This window comes from Zootoca vivipara, chromosome 3 (genome assembly GCF_963506605.1).
Source record: "Zootoca vivipara chromosome 3, rZooViv1.1, whole genome shotgun sequence".
In the NCBI taxonomy this organism is placed as follows: Eukaryota; Metazoa; Chordata; class Lepidosauria; order Squamata; family Lacertidae; genus Zootoca; species Zootoca vivipara.
The window spans coordinates 104,402,762-104,421,646 of NC_083278.1; the positions used below are offsets into that span (position 1 = coordinate 104,402,762).

At 47.7% G+C, this 18,885-nt stretch overlaps 1 protein-coding gene across 1 annotated transcript in view; it reads left to right on the forward strand.

The window, feature by feature from the left end:
• SLC8A1 (solute carrier family 8 member A1) overlaps positions 1 to 18,885 on the forward strand; it is a 297,760-nt gene that overhangs the window by 14,116 nt on the left and 264,759 nt on the right. The window lies entirely within an intron of this gene.

The window sequence follows — 18,885 nt, forward strand, 5'->3', positions numbered from 1 at the left end:
AATGTAGCATTTGAATGTTTTATTTAAAACATTTATTAGTCGCTTTCCTGCACAGATCACATATAAGTCAAAAGTAGCCACTTGCATGATTACAGGCCTGCTAGTCGAGGCTTATTTCCCTTTTCCTTTTCATGTCAAAGTGGTCGACTGTCAAACTACTAGATGCTGCAATATACATTCCGTGAAATTTCTTGGCTCAAGAGAATTGTAAGCAGCGTGTTTCCATGCAGCTGCCCGCGGTCAGTAACTTCTCACTTTTTGAAATGGCAATGACTTAACTCACCCGACACCCCTCGAAAACCACCATTAACCCTGCGGTGAGAACAGAGCACTTGTAATTAAGATCCATGAGCAAGTGTTGTACCAGGAGAAGGGAGATAGGTGACATCTCCGTTCAAAATGGCTGGGAGCCAGAAGGGAAATGTTCTGCGAGGGCAAAGCAAGTAATACAGAAAGACAAGGCGGCTGGGGGGGGGGGGGAGAGAGAGAGATTGGCACGTTTTCTCACCCAATAGAAGCTATCCCACACTCCTATTGACCCAGGAAGGTCAGTACACTGAAATCCTTGTATTTGTTCTTAGCAGTCAATGCAGGATCAGACTTCTGTTAATATAACTTCAGTGAGCAATCAGATCATTTCTGAACTGTTCATACATCCACTTCACGTGGATGGAACGATCGTTGCTTAGAAGCAATTGGATGATGCAACGGAAACTTGTGCTGTATTGCTGCAAAGAGTCAGCCATAAAATCGGAATACTAGGCACTAGAAAGGTAAAAGACTCTGAAGGCAAGCTCTCCATGATAAACATACCCAGCCAAATCAATGCACATTCATTTTTTACCTTCCAATTGTTTCTTTAAAGCAGGGGTGGTGAACCTATCTAGGCAGCCCGTGTGGCTGTTACTAGGCCACACCCCTAAACCCAGGCCATGCCTCTTCTCCCCAGGTGACTTCCCTTGCCCTCCTTGATTGTTCTTGCCTCGCTGTAATGTGTGCATGAACTGTGATGATGCCTCTTACTCCCTTGGTTGGATGAAGGGTGGGGGGGTGGGGGTGTAAACCTCTGACCTACATAGCTGGAAACAGAGCAGGCCCAGCCATGAGGCAGATGAGGCCACTGCTTCAGGCAACAGAAGCCCCCCACAGGGCGGGTGCCACTACCGAGAAGGCCCTCTGCTTTGTTCCCTGTAACTTGACTTCTTGCAGCGAGGGAACCAGCAGAAGGCCCTCAGCACTGGACCTCAGTGTCCAGGCAGAGCGATGGAGGTGGAGACGCTTCTTCAGGTAGGGAACTGTCGCTCTGTGAGGGGAAGAAGTCATCCCAGTTTCTGATTTGATCCTGGAATGTCCCGCTTTTCCTTAAGATGTCTCTATTTCCATCAGAGAAATGTTGGAGGGTATTGAATATGCTGTCCCAATTTTCATTGGAGAAATGTTGGAGGGTATGGAATAGGCTGTCCCTATTTTCATTGGAGAAATGTTGGAGGGTAGGGTATAGAGCAGATTCCAGCAGGCATTGGTGGAGAAATAAGTGTTCAGTGTGGAGACACGAGTTGTCCCACTCATTTCTTTGGCAGGAGCAAGTCCATGGTGCAATTGGAGGCAAATCCAGATCTGCTTCTGGCATTGAAAGAAATAGACAACACACTTCAGACTAGCGAGACCCATACCCACAAGGCGTTGGCACACAAGCTTAAAAATCTATTGACTCATTTTCCCATGCTTTCTATACTACAGTACTTTTATTATCAGCTTGGTTTAATGGTTACCAGATATACCCGCTACTGTAGTAGTCCCCATCTGTGCCACATACCAAGAACTTCTTGCCTGTCATTTCTCTTTAATTTTGCAAAAGCTGCATTAGCTATGAACAAAGCTTGGAGTTCTCTGAGGTGAGCCTGACCTACATTTTGCAGCAAGACTCCAGGGGGTTCTCATTCTGCTTTCATGGGGGCAGGCAGGAAATTTCAGTTGACAGCAGCAGACAGCTTTAAAATGCACTGATGTTCTTATTTATTAAATATGAAAAGTGCCATTACACTCCTCATGTATTATGTTGCTTGATGTAAAGTGAAACTTATAATAAATCGTTTAAATAGCATTTCAGTGATACAAAGTGGCTTTTCGTTTATTTATTTTCTTTCTTTCCTTCAAACTTACAACAACCCTGCCAGGTAGGCTATCCTCATCACCATCCTTGTAGCTCGGGACGTGGGCGTAAGCAAGGAAGGGCGCCTGTTTTTTGCAGGCATATTCTGCAATACTGTATGTCATTCATGCAAGTTACAGGCCATGCATGCACTGAGTAGAAACAATGCAGTATGTCTACCCTGAACCTTGAGTAAGTGTATTGTTGTTGTTTAGTTGTTTAGTTGTTTAGTCGTGTCCGACTCTTCGTGGCCCCATGGACCATAGCACGCCAGGCACTCCTGTCTTGCACTGCCTCCCGCAGTTTGGTCAAACTCATGTTCGTAGCTTCGAGAACACTGTCCAACCATCTCGTCCTCTGTCTTCCCCTTCTCCTAGTGCCCTCTATCTTTCCCAACATCAAGGTCTTTTCCAAGGATTCTTCTCTTCTCATGAGGTGGCCAAAGTATTGGAGCCTCAGCTTCACGATCTGTCCTTCCAGGGAGCACTCAGGGCTGATTTCCTTAAGAATGGATAGGTTTGATCTTCTTGCAGTCCATGGGACTCTCAAGAGTCTCCTCCAGCACCATAATTCAAATGCATCATTACCACCATGAGCACAGATTATCATGAATACAGAATAAAAGGGGTGTGTGGAGGGGTCCCAAATGTGCAAGTTACCCAGGAATTATATGACTGGCACATACCAGGAGAAAGGAATTGTATTCTTTACAATTGTTGCAAAGGACCACCTGCTTTCGGGTACATGAGAAAGAGATGTCCACTAGGCTAGTGGAGCCATAGATTATAAGGAATTCCATGCTGGCAAATAAGTGAGATTGTAGAAGGGGACCAGAGAGCTCTGTACCTCCTCTGAGGTCAGCACAGAAATGCAGCAGGTTAATAATGCAAGAGGGAAGGAACTCTCCCTCCCTCTTCTCCCAGCCCACAGCAGGCTAAGAAACATTAATTGTTTGCTTGTTGGTTGATTTGATGCCATTTCCAAGCCGACAGCCAACCCAAGTCCTCTGGATGGTTTTCAAGAAACCAGTGAAGGATACAAATGCAATGCAAACTATAAAACAATCTCAGCACAAATGTCATAGGAACATAGGACCAGCATAACACATGACCAGAGTAAAATGACTATAAAAAGAAACCCAACCTATGAAAAAGGACAGAGAAAGCCATTTGTGCCCAGATCTAAAATCCAAACTGAAATTCAAAGGTCTGCGAGAATAAAAATATCTTCACCTGGCTCCGTAAAGATTCTCATGGAGGAGCCCTGGAAGCCTCTCTGGGGAGGGCATTCCAACACTGAGAAGAAGTTCTGTTCCTCCATGGTGGGCTTGTAACTTTGGCTGGTTTATTTGCAAGGTCTGGTTCCATACAATGAACCAGAAGAAAAGGAATCAGAAACTTGTTAAAAGACCATATTCAGTTCATAGAATCATAGAGTTGGAAGAGACCACAAGGGCCATCCAGTCCAACCCCCCTGCCAAGCAGGAAACACCATCAAAGCATTCTTGACATATGCCTGTCAAGCCTCTGCTTAAAGACCTCCAAAGAAGGAGACTCCACTACACTCCTTGGCAGCAAATTCCACTGCTGAACAGCTCTTACTCTCAGGAAGTTCTTCCTAATGTTCAGTATTGTCTTAGTGCAGATCTTTTGACTTCCTGTGCTTGAGATCTGATCTGAAGAAAGTTGTCACATCCCCTGTACACCCATGCTAGCTATGGACCTGTGCTTGCCCCAGAGCCACAAACAGCTCTTGATAATGAGGGAGAAAGATGAAGCTGCTTAGTACTAAGAAAGGCCATGAGTCCCTCTAGCCAATATTGTCTGCTCTGAGCACCACCAGCAATCCATGGTCTCTGATGGAGATCCCTTTCCTGGCCCTTGAACGCCCTTTATTGTTTTAGCTGAAGATGCCAGGAATAGGAGACGGGGTTTTGTATGCAAAGCATGCGATCTACTGCTGCCTACGGCCCCCTTCTGAGCTACAGACGTTTCAGAAGAAATTCACGGCGAAGGCTATGTACACATAACCATTCACTCTGGCTCCAGCACAATCCCACTGCTGGCCTTTGAAGCTGAGCACACATGATGTTATCCCCGATCCATCTGCATCCCGTAGTTTCTGGAGAAACGCTGCTGTTTGCTGTGCTTGCCCTTAACCCTTACTGATCTGAGAATGTAAGCCACAGGTGTGTACATGTGAGACAGCCATTGTGCATTGCACAGGACTTAAATAGGAGTTGGGAAGCAGCAAACGGGGAAGACAAACAAGTGGTGCTCATCAACTGAAGACACAAACCCTGGCATGTGCAGCAATGTAAGAATGCAACTTGAAATGCAACCTTGCTGTGTTTTAAGCTGCTGCATCTGAAGCCATGGTATGTGACATTTGCTGTTCTTATTATTATTATTATTATTATTATTATTATTATTATTTATTGGCCAAGTACCAACATACTTGGAATTTTGCTTTCGCTACATTGCAAATGTAAACGTACCTTATACAAACACTTTCCCACATACAATACAATAGCACAGCAAATCAACCCCGCCCATAACTGGCTTCCCCTTCCGCTACACAACTACGAATTTAACAGTTTGATGGCACAAGGGAAAAACTGTTCCTGTGCCTAGCCGTTTTTGTGTACAGAGTCCAGATGGAAGTAAATCAAACAGATGATGACCAGGATGCAAAGGATCTGTGACAATTCGCTCTGCTCTCTTCCTAGCTCGGATAGCATAAAGTGTCCCTATTGAAGGCAAACTAGCACCAATTACCCTTTCTGCAATTCTTAGTGCAGAAAATAAAAAGAAATAAAAAATTATACGGCGGGGCATGTACCAGTAGTACTTTTGAATGTGTAAAAGCTACGGGTCAAATCAGGGAAAGGCTACCCATGACTGAGGGCTGTGTGTTCCCATTTTGAGCTATTTGTCCTTTGACAGAGTGCAGCATGTACACATGTTTTATCTACTTGTTTTGTGTCCTCTTCCCCTCCTTCAGAGAACTCAGAGCAGCATTTTAACTTCCCATCAACCTTTTTGGATGGGTAAGAATGACAGATAAGTTACTTGCCCAAGACAACTTGTTGAGTAGTGTTCTGATTCCCTCCATATGCAAGTGAACGAGAGATTCAGGTAGTGTGGAAGTTGTTGTTGTTTAGTCGTGTCCGACTCTTCGTGACCCCATGGACCAGAGCACGCCAGGCACTCCTGTCTTCCACTGCCTCCCGCAGCTTGGTCAAACTCATGTTGGTAGCTTCGAGAACACTGTCCAGCCATCTCGTCCTCTGTCGTCCCCTTCTCCTTGCTGTTCTCCTTTCCCAACAGCAGGGTCTTTTCCAGGGAGACTTCTCTTCTCATGAGATGGCCAGAGTATTGGAGCCTCAGCTTCAGGATCTGTCCTTCCAGTGAGCACTCGGGGCTGATTTCCTTCAGAATGGAAGTGTGGAAGAGAAGAAGCCAAATAAGTGAGCCACTTCCACGCTGTCTGGTGACATTTATTTCAAATATATATCATTTCCTTACAAATGAAACTGCATGCTTTTTGCATGTTAATGTCGCCAACTGGTACATTTTTTTCCCAGCACAGCTCATTCCATCCCCTAAATACCTAAATTCAGTGCACACCAGCAAGGCTGTGTGATACTCAAATTCCAAGCAAGAATTGTGGGTAACACCATATATATATTGTTGGAAAGGGAGCTCATAATTTTTGTCCCCAGGGCAGAGGTGGTTAACAGTACCCCAACCTGAGGAATTGATTTATCCCCCACAAGCAAATTTTTCTGCCCCCACCAATTTTGATAGCAGAGACAAAAAGTCATGACATTGAGATGGCCATTCAGAGTTACATTTCTATACCCAGCCCACCCCCTGATGAAGGGGGTGAAAATCAACCCTCCCTAGTCACCAGATCAATCATTTGATGAATGGAAAGGGGTCATCTCTATCCTATCAGCTGGGGGCCGTCTGTACCTTTGGATCAAAATTCCTTCTCTTGCACAACTTTTTCTTCCTTTGCAGATGGTCATCCAAAGAATAAAATGGTAACAATGCTTAGTTGTAAGTGACCCATTCCTAGGTCAGGGTGGGCTGAATTATGGCTCCCAAGTGGTCTTTCATTGAACGGTACAGTCATGAATTAAAATTGGGAGTGTGTCATTTACTTATTGCAGTTAACATTAAGAACATGCTTTGTTTAGGCTGGTTAGATTTCACACAAGCCCACCCCAAGCCACTACCTATTTATGGTAGCTTTGTTGAGCTCGAATGCAACCTGGCTTTGTATCAGACTGCTGGTCAGACTGTGCATGAGGATGGCTTCTTTCACATCATCAAAATGGGCCGGGGACGGTGAGATGTGTCATCCAAAAATGGAGGTCACAGACTTTCTTCAGATCTGTATATGCTAATTTATTTATACAGATATGAATTTGTAAATCAAATTCCAAAAGGAATACAAACCAACTATGTGGGGCTACCTTTGAAGGTGACTTGGAAACTGCAATTAATCCAGAAAGCGGCAGCTAGACTGGTGACTGTGAGTGGCCGCCAAGACCATATAACACCAGTCCTGAGAGATCTGCATTGGCTCCCAGTACGTTTCTGAGCACAATTCAAAGTGTTGGTGCTGACCTTTAAAGCCCTAAACGGCCTCAGCCCTGTATACCTGAAGGAGCGTCTCCACCCCCATCGTTCAGGCCGAACACTGAAGTCTAGCACCGAGGGCCTTCGGGCAGTTCGCTCACTGCGAGAAGTGAGGTTACAGGGAACCAGGCAGAGGGCCTTCTCGGTAGTGGCGCCTGCCCTGTGGAACGTCCTCCCATCAGGTGTCAAGGCAATAAGCAACTACCTTACTTTTAAAAGACATCTGAAGGCAGCCCTGTTTAGGGAAGTTTTTAATGTTCAATGCTGTATTGTGTTTTTAATATTTGGTTGGGAGCCGCTCAGAGTGGCTGGGGAAACCCAGCCATATGGGTGGGGTAGAAATATTATTAAACGCTGCAATCAGCTGGCCCTTCTCCCTGTGTTGTTTGCTGTCTAGGTGCTAAGTGTTGATGGGCAACTTCAAGGCCCCTCTTGCTCTCCTCCTTTCTCTTGGTTTTAAACTCAACTAGGAAAAACAGTCCTTCAAACAGAAGACACCTTCAGATAGATGATTGCATTCTGTAAAGTCCCTTTTTTATAGACTATACCTTGCTTTGGCCACTGGTCACACAAAAAAAGCCAGATTCTGGTGCACCCTCGAAACATGATTTCAAAAATCCAATATGTGTTGTTGTTTTCACAGTTTCACAGGAAGAAATGGGAGTAATGTTGCACATAGGCAGGAACTGCTGCAAAAGCCATTTGCTGGCTGCGCCACATGAGCTGAGATGGTGCACAATAGTTCTTCAGGAAAAAAAGAGGATTAGAGAGATTAATGACCAGGAGAGGGAGGAAAAAGCTTTCAGGAGACCTCCATTGCTGACACATCAGTCAAGTTAACTCTCTTAAAGGCTTGGAGGAGAGAGTCTGGCTGTGTTAAGTGTCAGGCCCAATCCCAAGCCTCCCCCACGTCTCCCAGACCATGTGTTATGCTCCTTGCAAATACCTTCCTCCAACCTTTCCATGACTCCCCAGGAGGCCAAAGGCTAGGCGGAGGAGGTAGGGGGCAGGAGGATGAGCTGGAAGAAGGGGCCAGTGATTTGTGGGGTTCTATGCCACCCATAAGGCAGGGGGAAGAGGAAGAGAATGGGCAGCCAGAGAGGGAGAGGAGGAGGCTACACAACCTACCATTGCTCTTGGCACCTATTTTGCAGGTTACAGCGAGGAAAAATTAGCCAAGGCAGAAAACAAGGGTGCATTCCGAGTGAGTGAATGAACACTAAGAAAATGATTTTTAAAACCAAAGCAACTTCTTCATTAAACATTGTTGTAATAATAGCCAGAAACTGGAGAATGGCAGTTCAGATTTTTGGAGAGAGGACTTGAGATTTTGTCTGGCCCAAAATTCAGTATTATTGCCTCCCTAAACCTTACCATGGTGTGCTATGGACCATGGGGTCACGAAGAGTCGGACACGACTAAACGATTAAACAAACCTTACCCATAAACGGCGTTTCCGTGTGCTGCTCTGGTTCGCCAGAAGCGGCTTAGTCATGGTGGCCACATGAGCCAGAAGCTGTATGCTGGCTCCCTCGGCCAATAAAGCGAGATGAGCGCCTCAACCCCAGAGTTCTCCGCGACTGGACCCAATGGTCGGGGTCCCGTTACCTTTTTAAACCTTACCCAAATGCATCACGTGGTCCTTGGTCTTGGTCAGGGTGGGGAACCTCTGCCTCACAAGCTAATCTTGGTCTTCCAATTTGGCCCCCCAGACCATATTCCCCAAACCTTGCCCATCCGCCCATCTCATCACCTGATGTCACATCACCTGATGTCCCGCCTACATCGCCTATACCCAGAGGGGACAAGATTGGACAGCCTAGGCAGCAAGATTTAATCTATGCTCATCCGCTATTCTGCTGATTTTGGGATTTCCTGAACCTGCTGAAACCTCCATCTTGTGGTCGGGTGCTGGTGTTTTTGTCTGCATAAACAATAAGAACCATTCCTGAAAACTGGAAATAGAGGGAATTAATGATACCAACTGCGTGCTTTTCCTTCTGTCTCCACAAAAGGCCAACAGCCTTCCCTCTTATTTTGTTTATGTGAAAGCTGAACTTTTAAGGAAGGGGTCTGGGATATCCCAGGGGTCAACACTTCCTCAACCCCCTCCACATCCTCTTCAATGACCAATGTAGCAGCTTCACATTGCTTGTCAATCTTGGCTGCACACCGTGATTCCCTTCTGTGCCTGAAGAGGGTGCAGATGCCTGGATAGAGGAAATCCACAGGGGCCACTAGGCTAGCCCATAATCTTAGTTGCTGCTTTGAGAATGGCCAGGGGCTTTAAATAGCAACAAGTTTCTTTTTTCTGCTTGGTCATCATGGTTATTTTGCTGGAACAGAAAGGGGTGCCCTTGTTTAAGCAGGTTTCCTTCTTGTGGGCATGGCAACTTGGTAATAACTTACAGCTAGGAAACTTTGAGACAGCTGCCAAATTCCTCCATCTAGCGCTGTTCTATATGACCCACTTGGGCTGACCCACCCACACTATAAAAAAAAGCAGAGTGGCGGTACCCCCCCTCCCTGGACGAAGCCTGATTAGACCAGCAGCAGCAGGGCAGGCTATTAAACCACCGTGGGTTAGATAACTGTGGGCAAGGCGTACGGAAAAAATGTCTCCAGTGCGTGGCAGAGCAGGGCTGAAGGGTTCATTTGAATAATTTCAAAGCAGCAGGAATCAGGGAATCCAAAGAGAGGCCAGTTGTATACAGATCTTCAAACTTGAAGAAAATCCTGTTGAGCCAGTCGTTCTCATTCTCTCTCTCTCTTTCTCTCTCTAGCAGACCTCACAGGGCTGTTGTGAAGACAAATACCTAAACATTCTGGATCAGTGTCACTAGAACACAAATATGGGAGCAAGAAATCTACACTCCAGAGAACTACTGTGTGTGTGTTGAGATTCCTACCTCTCCCATACACAGACAGAGTAAACTTTATTGAACTTGGAGAGTTACATTCGATATAGCAGGGATAGAGAACTTTTTTTAGCCTAAGAGCTGCATTCTGTTCTGAACAATCTCCCAGGTGCTACAGGCAAAAATGAGCAGAACAATGAATGCATTTTTATTTATTTTTTACCTTTGTACAGCAGGTTGGCTTCTACACACTCCCATACACCTCTCTAGCCTTCACCTGGACAAGCAAGAGGCACTCTCAGAGTTCAAGAGCATATTCCAGCCAGGCAAAAACCCTCAAGGAGAATGCAAGGCAGGGCCTGTCGTGGGTGTAGCTGGGGGGGCAGTGTGGCCTGAGGAGAGTCCTGGGGGCCAAATAGAGAGGCATTCGGCCCCGGAGTCTGAGATTCCTCACTCCTTCAATACATGCTACATGACACAGAATGTCCTCTTCAGTGCAATTTTTTCCTACATGTGGCATTATTTATGCTGCTGAGATTACACGTAGTGAAATTTGGAGTGACTCTTGTGACATGCAGTAGGTGGTGGTGATAGTTGCTACTAAGAGAAGACCAAAAACCAAAGCTAACTGACTCCCTCCCTAGTTCTTAAAACAATGGTCAGATCATTTCTGTGCATGTCTTTGGCAGAACAGAACATAATAAGAGCCTGCAGGATCAGGCCAATGGCCCATCTAGTGCAGCTGTGGGACCAGATGCCTTCGATTCCCAGCAGCTGGTATCTGGATACATAATGGTTAACAAACCAAGGGTATAAAAACTGTCTAACTTGAGAGACATAGGCATCTCACCTTATACCAAGTCCAACCACTGGTCCACATAGATCAGCACTGTTTGCACCAGCCTTCATCAGCCAAGTACCCTCCAAATATTTTGGACCACAAATCTCGTTATCCCTGGCTATGGATGGATCTGATGGGATTTATCATCCTCAACTTCTGGTTGGCAGAGACTAGTCTCCCCTGACTGGTATCAGAGCTCCGGGGTTCCAGTCTCTCTCTCAGTCCTACCTGGATAGGGCAGGGAGTGGACCTGAAACCTTCTGTATGACAGGCAGGTGCCCTACCGCTGAGCTACAGTCACCCCCTTCATTTTCTCTGTTTCCTCTCTTTCTTTTTGGATGAGAGAGTATAGCCAGGGCAGGGAAGATTTTTCAGCTCCAGGCCCACTTTCCCTCTGGGGCAACCTTCTGAGGGACGCATGCCTGCGGTGTGTGGGGGCCTGGAGAGTTCTGCATGCCAAGCAGCTGCTCTGCCCCTGAGCCCCCTCCTCGGACACATGGAGGGAAGGCGGAGAGGAACGGGACGCTCCTCGGCAGATGTCGCCATGAGGGGGCACCCTTGAGCCAAGGAGGCCGACGGCTGAGGCGAGAGGCCACAGCTGGGCAGAGGCCAACAGCAAGGTGAGCAGGTTTCGGAATCAGGGGTGGGGAGGGCGACGTGTGGTGCGTGTTTAAAACAGAGTCCACAAACCCGCTTTTAAAAGGCCGCAGTCCTTGGCGTCTGGACTTGCAGGTGATGCCATTGCGCCCCACTGGCGGAGTCGTCGGCCATCCCTTGCTGCCAGGTAAGCGCCGCGGTCCGCTCTCTGGTGCGCCTGGCGCGCCCGGTGTAGAGAGCATGAGGCTCTTAATCTCGGGGCCGTGGTTCGAGCCCCACGTTGGGCAAAAGATCCTCGCCTTGGAGGAGGGGGTTGGACTAGATGATCCGCGGGTCCCTCCAACTCTACGATTCCATGATTCTATGATCCTCACGCGCGCGCAAAGCCCGGAGCCGCCTTGCCGCGAAGAATAAGAGTGTCGAGCGGGTCTCCTCCATTCCAGTCTGCCCGGCTTGAGCCTAGGGGTCCTGCCTTGCTGGGACCCGCTGCGCCTCCCTAAGGAACGCGCGTGGCGAGCGGCGAGAGTGAGCCGGCGCCTCGGGTCCCTCCTCATCTCCTCACGTTTGGCAGGTCAAACTTTGCAAAAGGGGTCGGAAAAACCAAATCCCTCTCTCCTCCCTTTCCCTCCCTCCCCCGCCTTCCTCTTGTTGGATAACAGTTAAAAGTCTGCCCCCCCCCGCCTTCTGCATCCCGAGCATCCTTTCTTTGGTGATTCCTACCCGCCTCCCAATTCGTATTCAGCCCATTGCTTCGCTTTCCCATTGCGCTCCAGCTGTGCGTTAAAATGTACGCGCACGCGCGCCGCAATCAACAGGGAGCTGATGAATTAAGAGTCCATTGGCCCCTTCTTCTTATTCTGCACAGTTTTAATAAGAAGCATAAATAAGGACTGTGGGTGGTTTTCTCGCAAGTATTTGTTCTCCATCGGCGGTTGCGGCGCTCATTTGGTCTCCTTGCTTCAGGATCCAAGTAAATGTTCGTTATGTTATGGGTTTCCCACTCTCAATCACCTTCTTCGGCCACTTCCTTCATCTACTTGGTGCAGAAGTACCAAGTACTTAGCTGCAAAAGTCCATCCATTCTCTCATACACTCTTAAACTTGCCTCTCTGGGCGTTTCTGCATAATACAGTAATCGAAACTTGTCTCCAAGTACGGGTTGGTTGGTTGGTTTGTTTTTGTTTTTGTTTTGGTATTTGCAACAAAATTTCAATATTCCATCTTCCCAGAATAGTACAGTAGATTGCTGCAACGTGTTGTACATGCGGCTGCCCTGGGAGATGACCTGGAAGCTCCAATCGGTGCAGAATATGAGTGCCTTAATGATGACTGGTCCAGCCAGATGGGATCATGTCGCACCAATTCTGAAAGATGCCCTTCGCCTCAGAGCTGCTGTTGCTGTCCTTTAAAGACATGAATGGCTTGGGACCCAAATGCATGAAGAAGAGCTTCTCCCTATAGCAGCCTGCCTATCTTCAGGGGGGAATATTCTCCGTGCCCTGTTCCTGGGTGAAGTTTTTTGGGTGGCAACAGAGAATCTCACCTTCTCTGGAGGGTCTTCCCTCTAAGGGGTGCAACAACTGGCACCAATGTGACCATCATATCTGCACCAGGTTAGACATCATTGACTTGCCCAGGGAATTTTAAAGTTCAGGGTTTGAATAGCATCTAGTCCCTTCTGCTTGTTTCTAACTGCATGGATAACTCATTTGGTTAGATTGTGGTGCTGATAATGCCAAGGTTGCAGGTTCAATCCCTGTAAGGAAAAGCTGCACATTCCTGCATTGCAGGGGGTTGGGACTAGAGATGATCCTTCAGTTCCCTTCCAATTCTATGATTCTATGTCTATGCCTCTGTTTTCTTTCTTTTTTTACGGTTATATGGCTTTATTGTTAATTGTGATCACATCTACACCAGGAACGGGGGTGGTGCTGTGGTCTAAACCACTAAGTCTCTTGGGCTTGCCAATCAGAAGGTCGGTGGTTCAAATCTGTGCAATGGGGTGAGCTCCTGAGGCTCTGTCCCAGCCTCTACCAACCTTGCAGTTCGAAAGCACGGCAGTGCAAGTAGATAAATGGGTACCACTGTGGCACTCGTCACAATGTCCCGTTGCACCAGTGGTTTAGTCATGCTGGCCACATGACCCAGAAAGCTGCCTGTGGACAAACACCAGCTCCCTCGGCCTGAAAAGCGAGATGAGCACCACACCCCATATTCGCCTTTTGACTGGACTTAAATGTCCAGGAGTCCTTTACCTTTTACATCTACACCATATATTTAAAGCACATTCGAAGCATATGGCTTTGCCTCCACCACCAAAGAATCCTGGGAACTGTAGCTTGCTAAGGCTGCTGGGAATTGTTGTTGTCAGGAGTGGCAAACTACGGCTCCCAGGGTACTTTGAGGAGGAAGCCATATGCTTCAAATGTATGGCATGCATGGGACCTGTATTATATTGGATTGGTTTGCTTCATTTTTATTTGCTTTTGTATACTGTCTTGGGATCTCTGTAGAGGGGCAGGCTAAAAGCATTTACAATAAACTAAGGAAATGAATAAGGGAGGAGGGGATATCCTTATTGCCCTCACAAATCAACCAACCTCCTTTCCCCTGCCCCCACTCAACAGCTGCCAAGTTTGTGCTCCCTGCTGTCAGTTGTACACTGGAAAAGCACACAGTAACGTGGCATGCTTGAGTAAGCTGCAAAGTGATGCTAAGTGGGTTTTCTCAGAAGTAAGTTCCATTCAGTTTCAAGGGGAATTACTCCCAGGCATAAGATCACTGTGTTAAAAGCAAATTAACGAGCCGTGTGCTAAAGAGGCAGAAAACAACAAATAATCCCTAAACGTCCGCTGAATTAAAGAGAGACCTGCGAGTCCTGTTGTCTTTCTCTCCAAGAGAAAGGAATGACAGGAGTAATAATAATAAACGGTACTGAAATGAAACTTGGGAAACCAGTGCGCATGTGTTCAATATTGTGTTATTTGTGCACTACACGAGCATGTGTAATTCATATGTAGGAAGTGGCATGCAGGAGCTTTTCTTCAGCCACGTGTATGTGTGCATGAGATATGAGCATGTATGTTGTGTGCAACTGGTGCTGTGCTGCAGAGTTGCCCTTCTGACACCAGCTCTGCAGCCACTTACTGGAACAGTGTGGGAAGAAGGGCTTCATTAGCTACAAACCCCCAAATCTGGGAGCACCTCCAAACCTGTGCCAATGTTGGATTTTTGGGTGTTAACTATGATCCCCGGTTTGATGTCTCAGTTATTAAGTTTGGGGGTGTTGCAAAATGTGGGGGGTTCACTGCAAAATATCGGCACAGGTTTGGAGAGGATCCCAAATTTTGGGGTTTGGGGTTAATGAAGCTTGGGAGAAGGGCAAGGCAGTGAGTAGCAAGGCTGGGGGGCTGTGTGAGCACACCGCGGGAGCCAAGCCAAACTCCACTGACCTCTGGTGTTCCTACCCATGCAGGCCTTGCCACCCTGCTGTGCCCACATGGCATTCTGGTAAGCAGCAGTGACGCTGGTGTCAGGAGGGCACCACTCTGTGGCACCCCTCACCTGCCCTGTATTTTACATCATATATGATGTCAGGGGTGCACCAGGTAAAGATGCAACTGGGCCAAAGCGGGTTTGCAGGTACCGCTGATCAGTAGCACCTGCAAAGCCCCTGCAGAGCTCTTTGCAACTGCCAATGGTCAGGTGGTCATTGGGGCTACTGTGCAGGGAGCTATGCAAAAACCAGTCAGCTGGTGTCGTTGTGATGTCAGGTGATTGACAGGTAGGTGGACGGCTGGGGGCATGGGCATAGCCAGGATCTCGAGGGGGGGGCAGAACCTCAGTTAGCTATGTATTTTTATTGATTTAGTGGGGCAGCTGCCCCTCCCTGCCCCCTCCAGCTATGCTCATGGCTGCAGGTGGAGGAGATCAGGATCCAGCCCACCAGCTGGGTGTGTATCACCTTAAGAGCGAATGAAGTGTTATTCTTGCTTCAGAACTGCTATTTATACTGAAATCCATGTGGATTTGATCAATTGCTTAACAAAGACATACTCATACCATTACCCGACCAAGATTCCTTATAGCCGGTGACAGCCCTATCACATAAGCAGCCTTCGGATGTCTGCAGCCTTTGTAAAAGGTGGAAAGAGGGCTGGATATTCAAGCCTAGGTACCAATTAGACTCTGTGGAAGGAGCACTTTTTGTCCTCTTGCCTGGTTGATATGAATAAACAGGGCGAGAGGGCCTTGCTTTTTCCCATAACTGATGCGTGAAAGTACAATAAAGCATCCTAACAGGGCTCAGATTGGAATGCAAGAGAAACTTCTGCGGCACAGATGTTAAACAGCCGATGAGTACAAGAGCTGCAGATCAGGCCTACCATAGGTCTCACTTAATTTTCTGCCTGTCGTCCATGTGCTAAAATGCCTGGCCATGTGATGGGCATGGCACAGAAGAACAGGGGGAGCTCAAAACCCTGCGGACAATTTTAGTGCTATCATGGCCGGTTCTACTGTTAGGCAGAGCTAGTCACCTTAAGCTGCAAATTTTCATGGTCAGAGAACAAACTGTCCAGTTAGTTAATTTATTAGTGTATTTTTACTGCCAGAGAAGGGGAGAGGTGCTTGTGGGATGTTCTGCCATAGGTACCAAAATAACTTATGGCCTTGGGTATTGTGCATCTTGACTTGGGGAATGTTCACATTTCTTCCTTAAGAGCACAGTGAAGTTGTTTTCCCCTAGTATATTTCACAACTTTTCCCCTCCCCACCCCATCACATCATCAGCATGGCTTGACCAGTGTCAGAGATCATTTCTGTTCATGTACGCACTGGGGGTATTAAGCAGGGTGGTCACCCGTAAGCAACGGTGTTCACACCTTGCCCAGAAACAAATTAAGAATGGCCTAAGAACTCCAGCTGATGTGAAGCTGGTTTGAGAAACAACGCATCAAGATAATATGCACTTTGGATAACATGGTGCGACCACAGGTTAAAAACTCAGCACAAGTGAATGCACAATGAACGGGAGTGTGAACACGACCAGGGAGGGGGGCAGGCAGGATGCTTTTTGCTATACTGCATCAGGCAGCAAAATGTGTTGGGTTGGCTTATTGTGATGTTGAGAGAGAGAGAGAGAGAGAGAGAGAGAGAGAGAGAGAGAGAGAGAGAGAGAGAGAGAGAGAGAGAGAGTGTACTAAAGAAACAACAACTCAATGGAAAAAGGGGTGGGAAGTCGACAAAAACGAGAGAAAAGACGAAATTGTGTTTTGACTGCATAGGTTAAATAAAATATAATGGAATGTACCAATTTCCAGTATGCTAGGCAAACCAGCAGGTCCAGCTTCACCCCCCCAGGGTAGGAAAAACTAATGACAAAGAGTCAGCTATTTGCCTTAGGATATGCTTCAGAGTATCAATTTCCCCTAATATGCCTCCTTTATCTTATTTTCCTTACATAAGATCTGAGATACATTCTTCTACCCACCCCCCACCCCACCCCCAGGCAACAAGAGTACTGTATTATGTTTAAAAACAATACAACACCAATGGCCCTTTAGCACAATGAGAATTCATAAGTTTAGAGTAGAGCTAAGCAGAAATTTATCAGAAGACTTCCCCCCACCACTCACCCCTGAGAAAATTTGTGATATTTTTCTCGGGGGGGGGGGGAAAAGCATTTTCTAGAAATTTCTCAAAATATTTCCCACCATTTCTTTGCAGAATTTATCCTCCCCCTGGAGAAATAAGCAGAGGTTGGATGGCCATCTGTCATGGATGTTTTAGTTGAGATTCCTGCATTGCAGGAGGTTGGACTAGATGACCCTTGGGGGTCCCTTCCAACTTTCCAATTCTATGACTCTAAGGTCTTTCAAGGTGGGATCCTGTCCGACTATTGTGTGTCCCTGGTATCATCTAGATCAGAGGTTGCCAACGTGATGCCCATGGGCGCAATGGCACCCTTGAAGTCTCCCCCCAGTGCCCATGAAACCTTAGAGCCTCCAAAACTAATCACTGCTTCCTCTCCCAGGTCATAATGTGGCTACCTTTTTCTTCCTGGAAAAGTAGCCTACATAGAACTGAAAGAGGAAGGTGTAAGAGTGAAACTCTAGTCTTTCCCACTTCCTGTTGTATTTTTATGTACTTTTCAGGGCTCAGATACATTTCTCAGGCTTTTACCCAAATCCCGTGGGAAAACAAAGTGTGTGTACACACACTTTCTCTCTCTCTGTCTCTTGGAGGGGGACAGGAGAGAGAAGCTGATACAGAGGAGGTTTGAGAGAAGTGCCCAGAGGCGGCAGCTCCTGGCACTCACTCAGAAATCCTTAAAAGGCCTAAAAATTGGCAGTCCCTCTTCTAGATTATTGGTGTCTTAGGGTTGAGATAAGCAGTTCGAAAGCACATCAAAGTGCAAGTAGATAAATAGGGACCGCTCCGGTGGGAAGGTAAACGGTGTTTCCGTGCGCTGCTCTGGTTCACCAGAAGCAGCTTTGTCATGCTGGCCACATGACCCGGAAGCTGTCTGCGGACAAACGCCGGCTCCCTCGGCCTATAGAGCGAGATGAGTGCCGCAACCCCAGAGTCGGACACGACTGGACCTGATGGTCAGGGGCCCCTTTACCTAGGGTTGAGATAGGACAGGAATGTAGGGCAAGGGAACATGTGCCACTGGTGGAGTGTTCAACATACATTGGCATAACTGGATATGCTTCTTCGCGTCACAGTTAAAAGAGGGTGAGCTGTGAGCTAAGGAGTGCTGGAGATTTTTGCATCTGAGCACTCTTGCTCAGTTCAGCACTGTGCACAACCAACAGGTATTCAGTGCATGCACTTATGCCAAGTAAGTCACAACTGGCCGAGATGTGGATGGATTTTGTTCATGCTAAGTACATGTATGGTCTGGGAATGTCTTGAGTAGTATGAGGAACTCCAGCTTGAGCGAAAACAGGCATATGTGGTTGGTATGTTTGTATTTGCTTGCAGGCTAGACCGCTGCTTGACTGTGTATGCCGCTCTACATCAGTAATTGCACTTGGAGGAACAATCTGGCCATTGACTATCAGCCTAACTAACTTCGCAGGGCTGGTTGTGCGAGGATGAAGCGGGGAGCAGAGAACTGTCTTGAGCTCCTTGGAGAAAAGGCGTGATATAAATATCACAATTAACCGAACAAAGGAAAATAACGCTCTACAGGTAGAACACCTCTGTGCACAGGTGACACGCCACGTTAGGAAGGAAGAAGCGCTCGCTCACATCCACCTTACCGCAAAAAACCACCCAACGAGCGCCACAGCTATTTTCATTCACACGTTCAGGCGAAGCACCGCCCTCGCGTGTCGCTGGCGAGAACTCCCCCGCAGCAGCAGCAGCCACGCGCGTGCAGGGCGCGTGGCGAGTCTGGGGACGGGGGTGGGAGGATCTTGCATGCTGATAAGGTGCGCGTGTGCGTCCGTCCGCGCGGAGGGGGTGGGCTGGAGCGCTGACTGGCACCTCGCCACCTTCCCTCAGCGAGCAAGCAAGCAAGCTGCGGCTCCCTCAGCCGCGGTAGCGCCGAGAGGAAATCCGGGACAGATCTCCCTCAGCCAGTCGCGGCGGTTGCGAAAAGAGGCGAAGCCGCTCGCTTTTTTTCCCTCCCTCTCTCAGGGAACTGCCGCCGGCGCGCTTCCAGTCCCAAAGTCGAACCGAAGTGGAGAAACGCGCTGGAAAGGCGAGCGGCGGAGGCGACCCGTTGGCCCGCCTGTCCCTTCCGCCAACCAGGGCAGCATGAGGAGGGGCTGCTTGCCT